Below are 5,660 nucleotides of genomic sequence, written 5' to 3'. Positions count from 1 at the left end.
GCCACTGCACTCCAGCCTGGGCGACAGAGCCAGACTCCCTCTCAAGAAAAACAAAGCAAAAACAAACAAACAAACAAAAAACAAAACTTTAAGGTCATCTGAACCCAGCTTATTTCAATTTACAAATGATAAAACTAAAATGAGAAATTCCTTCCCTAAGTCACTAATTTCTCAAATTCTGAGCCACCATTGTAAATAAATATTTTAAAAGTTTAAAAAATATTAGAATATATGTTCTTTAGGGCCAAAAGAAGAGAGGTAAAATAAGGACAATGAAATCCTGTAAAAATTACCATATATGTATTTAACTTATATATTGTATTTATATAATTAAACACGAAACACATACACAGAGAAATACATGTACAAATTTATACATCTTAGGTAGAGTGGTTATGTATGTGGCTTCTGGAGTCAGATTACCCATGTTCATACCCAGGCTGTGCCACTCAGAGCAGAGGAAGCTGAGTTTCCTCCCATATAGTAATAGAGATAGTAGCAGTGATCTATACACCCATCATAGGATTGCTGTGAATGTACATTAAATTAAATTAAAATTAAGTTACTGTTTTTTATTCCATTACTTATACCTAGTAAGTGCATAATCAATTCTAGGTATTATTATAATGCAGAGTGATGTAGAAAAGAGCTAAGTTTCCTGTCATCAATGAGGAGGTAGCATAGCCTTTCTCAATATCAGTATCTGCGTAAAATTGGTATTGCAGTAACTTGATTTTTGTGCTTAATCTAACAGCAATATTCTGTTGTTCTATGGCTATAATTACATTTTATCTTTGCTCTAAAATGTCAGCAATATAGTGACGCTCAATCATGAACAAACAACATAAAAACTGTTATTGTAATTTTATTATTATTGTGATTACTATTCAGACAACTGTAATTATTATTTTGATTGCTAGTGCTTATTTAGCTTTTTCTCACCACCAGACAGTAGTGTTTCGCAATCATCTCGTTTCTTCCTCAGGAAAATTATTAAGTACTATTATTATTTCTGCTTTATAAATGAGAAAACTGAAGCTTGGATGGCTTAATGAATTGACTAAGGTCACATAACTGGAAAGTACAAAGAATGAAGCCTGAAGAGTGAAGGAACAGGCATGCAATCAAAGAAAAATTAGGATAATTTGGATGATGGGCATGAATTTAAAATTATGTTTTCTATAGACCCTTGTTTATAAATTTATGAAGAAAATTTTAAGTTTTTCAAAGACAAGGATCATTTATTTTGTTCCCCAGTTTTCTTTAGAACTTATGTAAAAAGAATGCTATTGTAATGTTCTCAATAACAACATATTGACTGAATCAATGAGCTTATCAGCCTAGTCTCCTAAGCACATCTCAATAATATATTTGTTTCTTTAGGTGAGACATAAGCAGTCTCGCTCAAGTCATAAAGAGACAGTATTTTTTTTTCATTATATCATTGAGTAAATATATAATAACTACTCAGAATTCGGTATGTTGGAGTCAAAAGACACCTCAAGGTCCCAGTGTATTGGTTTTGGAACTCAGGACAGTATGTGGATTTCTAGTTGAAGGTATTTTTTTTTATAAAGGAAATTTTGGCATAGTGATCATTGACTTCCCATGTGAACATCAAGTGGTTGGCAAAAGATAGGCAAAGTGAGATCAGCACTTAGCTCAGGAGATCAGTAGGCATTTGTCTTTGCTAAAGATGACCATGTTTTGATAACATGTGGCAGGTAGAATGTCAACATCTCCCAGAGTTAAAAATCTAGCAATTACAGGTGATCTCTATCTTGGATACAGGGATTTTTTTTTTTTTTTTTTTTTTTTCGAAGTGATGAATTCTAAACAGTCTCAAAACCTCAATCACATGTACTTTGTTGTTGTTGTTGTTCCTCAAGCTTATAAGAAAAAACACAAGTACTTCTAAAATTAAAGGTTCACGAATCAGGAGTAGGTCATGTTGACATAATGTAATTTTCCTTCAAGCTCTCAACATGAAGCTTTGAAATGATGCTTAGGCTTTCCAAATCACAGAAATAATGTAGAATATTACCAATATGGGGTTGACAGGCAGATAGTTAAGTAACACAGACCTTTCATCTGTTTAACCAAGAGCATATGATGCGAAAACATGAACTATTGTGTTATTTTGTTTACACCGCTGTCACAATCTCTTCCAATGCTTCATAAGAGTAAAATTAGAGTCAAAAATTTCGTTTTGATATTATCAGAAAATATAGGATGCTCATATTTTAGTAACAACATTAACCACTGCTTGCTCAGAACATGATTTGTGTCTGATAACATGCTAATAATGTTCCATACATCATTTCTATATTATATTACTTGAGAGATAAACTGACCTTCCGAAAGAGTAAATAACAAGCCAAGGTTACACAGGTGGCAAGTGCCTGTGCCTTTAAGTTCTGTCAGACTCGAAAGTCTGTGCTCAGACTGTATTATGTGGCCTTCTACAAATTCATATTCATTTCAATAAACACTACTGCAAAAGAGTTATGTACCTGGGGAAGATTTTTCGAAACAGTACTTGTTAATCTGGTACAGCATGAAAATAATTTCTTACAGTCTTTCCAAACTCTTTTATACATGTGATTCAGTAGAAATGTAAAAAGTCATTGCTAAAACATGAAAAGTTGTAAAAGTAAATAAATATAAAAGGTGCTAGAAATATCTTTCTTCTAAAGTTACTTTAGACATATTTAAGAAAAGATTAATCTTCCTGTAGTCCCAGCACTTTGGGAGGCCGAGGCGGGCAGATCACAAGGTCAGGAGATTAAGACCATCCTGGCTGACACGATGAAACCCCGTCTCTGCCAAAAAAGAACAACAACAAAAAAAAATTAGCCGGGCGCGGTGGCAGGCGCCTGTAGTCGCAGCTACTCGCCTGGCTGAGGCAGGAGAATGGCGTGAACTCAGGAGGCGGAGCTTGCAGTGAGCCGAGTTCACGCCACTGCACTCCAGCCTGGGCGACACAGCGAGACTCCATCTAAAAAAACAAAAAGATTAATCTTGTTGTTTATTAACTGTTTGTTAAGAGGTCTTAAATAAATAAGCAAACTGGAAGTTAAATGTTACATAAAATTCATGAACAGAAGCCCCTGATGCTCTATTTGTGTATGGATGCAAGGGAACAATTCTAAATATTAAAATTGTATATATATAATTTACTTATTATTGTTAACCTATGTTATGTATATGTCTTTTTGTCATTTCAACATTTGTGAATTTTATTATTGTATATTTTGTATTTATTTTATAAAATTATATATATTTTTTGATCCAAGGCCCTAAGTATTTTAAATGTAAAGTTTTATGGTTCTAAAACTGTATTTAAATCAAAAACACAGAAGTCAGAATATTTCAAATAGGGCATGCAACTTTGCATCCTCTGATTTTCTTTTTTTTTTTTTTTTTTTGAGAGGCAGTCACGCTCTGTTGCCCAGGCTGGAGTGCAGTGGTGCAATCTCGGCTCACTGCAGCCTCCGCCTCTGAGTTCAAGTGCTTCTCCTGCCTCAGCCTCCTGAGTAGCTGGGACTACAGGCATCCATCATCAGGCCTGGCAAATTTTTGTATTTTATTTTAATAGAGATGGGGTTTCACCATGTTGGCCAGGTTGGTCATGAACTCCTGACCTCATGATCTGCCTCCCTCGGCCTCTCAAAGCACTGGGATTACAGGCATGAGACACCACAGCTAGCCTTTCTTCTGATTTTCAGTAAATGGAAGGTAAGCAGACAAAGGTGAAACAATTAATGACTTTAGGAGTGGCTTAATTCCTGGTCATTGTAAATTTCAGTTAACTGGGTTTCTTCCTATTGTGAAAATGTATTCATATGAAACAGTTTTTGTTTTATTCCACAATGAAAGGAAAATATAAGAATAGTCTACTTTGGGAGGCCGAGGTGGACGGTTTGTTTAAGCCCAGGAATCTGAGACCAGCCTGGGTAGCATGGCAAAACCCTGTCTCTATGAAAAACACAAAAATTAGCCAGGCATGGTGGCATTTGCTTGTAGTTCCAGTTACTCTGGAGGCTGAGAAGCACTTGAACCAGGGAGGTGGAGGTTGTAGTGAGCCAAGATCATGCCACTGCACTCCAGCCTGTGAGACAGAGTGAGATCCTGTCTCAAAAAAAATAAAAGAATAGTCTTACTGCTGTGCCTAAAAATTCAATTCACCAAAATTTTGCTAATTTAAAATAGGTATGCAAATAGGATATAACACATAAATACCTTTTCAAAAATATTGTCATATTTTAATTTTTATACCAAAAATATACACTGTATAATGTTGCAATGTATTTTCACACTTTTTTCTAATTAAAATTCAATTGATTTAGTTTTTATATTTCTGAAGTTATAAAGTTTACTAAAAGTTTGTTTTTAATATCAACTAATTTATTGGAGAAATATCAACTACTGTATAATTCTCTCCTGATGGTATTCTCTTTATCTATTAGTATTTGAAAATGATCCAGGTGGCAATAGTCCTGGGGAAACCTTCTATGTTAGGCAGAATTCTCCCTTTCCCTTGAGTGTGGGTGGACCCAGTGAAAATGATGTGATATCATGCCCATGATTAGTTTATATGACAAAGATAAAGAGATTTTGCAGATGTAATTAAGGTGCTTAGCCAGATGGCTTTAAGTTAATCAAAAGAGGGATTATCCTTACCTGATCAGGTGAGCCCACTAGAAGAGAGTCTAGAGATTAGGGACAGAAAAATAGATTCAAAATGGCAGAGTTGCTTTCCTATTGGTCTTGAAGAAGTAAACTCTCAAGTTTACTTCTAGAGTGTAACTTGTAGTGTAACTTGTAGTTACTTGTAGAGTAAGGGCGGCTAGACAGGGAACCACGGGAAACCTCTAGGAGTTGAGGACCTCAGTCCTACAGCTCCAAGGAACTGAATTCTGCCAACAGCCAGTGAGCTTGGAAGAGAAACACAAGCATTGGTTGAGATTGCAAACCTGGCTGACAACTTGATTTCAGTCTAGTGAAAATCCTCAGCAGAGGACCTAGTTAGCCTAGGAATAGATTTCTAATTCACGGAAACTGTGGGATAATAAATTTATACTGACTTTAACCAATAAGTTTGGGATCATTTGTTACACAGCATTAAAAAATGAATAGAGCTAACTACTATTTTTTTTTTCTGGTCTTAAACCATTAAGAATTATTGCTATGTTGATTGCATTATAGCGGGGAGAAAGTAAATACAGATAAGCATTCATAATTCCTCTATTGCTATTAAATAACCAACTTTTTCACCCATCAATACTACTTATTCTTTCTCAGTTCAAACAGCAAAATTTGTTAACTTCCAATCAAGACCTGAAGCAGCACAGAAAATAAATAAATAAATAAATAACTATAAATTCGGTGGTTGTAAATCAATAATACATCTGAGTTCTCTATCCTGTACATTCAAGTCACAGTCCAATTTTCTTCTAAGAAATTGAATTTGAGTTTCATTTCATTTCCAAATTTTTTAAACTATGAAATATAATATCTAGAAATGCATTCATTTTCAACAATCCCATTTCAACTGGACCAACCAATTTAAATGTCCCATGGTACTGATTATATAGAGATGATAAGCAAAGTATATGATGAAAATATGACTTATTTGCTGTCCTGAGAAAATTCTCTTG

This window comes from Mandrillus leucophaeus, unplaced genomic scaffold (assembly GCF_000951045.1).
Source record: "Mandrillus leucophaeus isolate KB7577 unplaced genomic scaffold, Mleu.le_1.0 Scaffold827, whole genome shotgun sequence".
Classification (NCBI taxonomy): Eukaryota; Metazoa; Chordata; class Mammalia; order Primates; family Cercopithecidae; genus Mandrillus; species Mandrillus leucophaeus.
The sequence above is the reverse complement of the archived record's forward strand: the minus strand, read 5'-3'. Positions refer to the sequence as shown.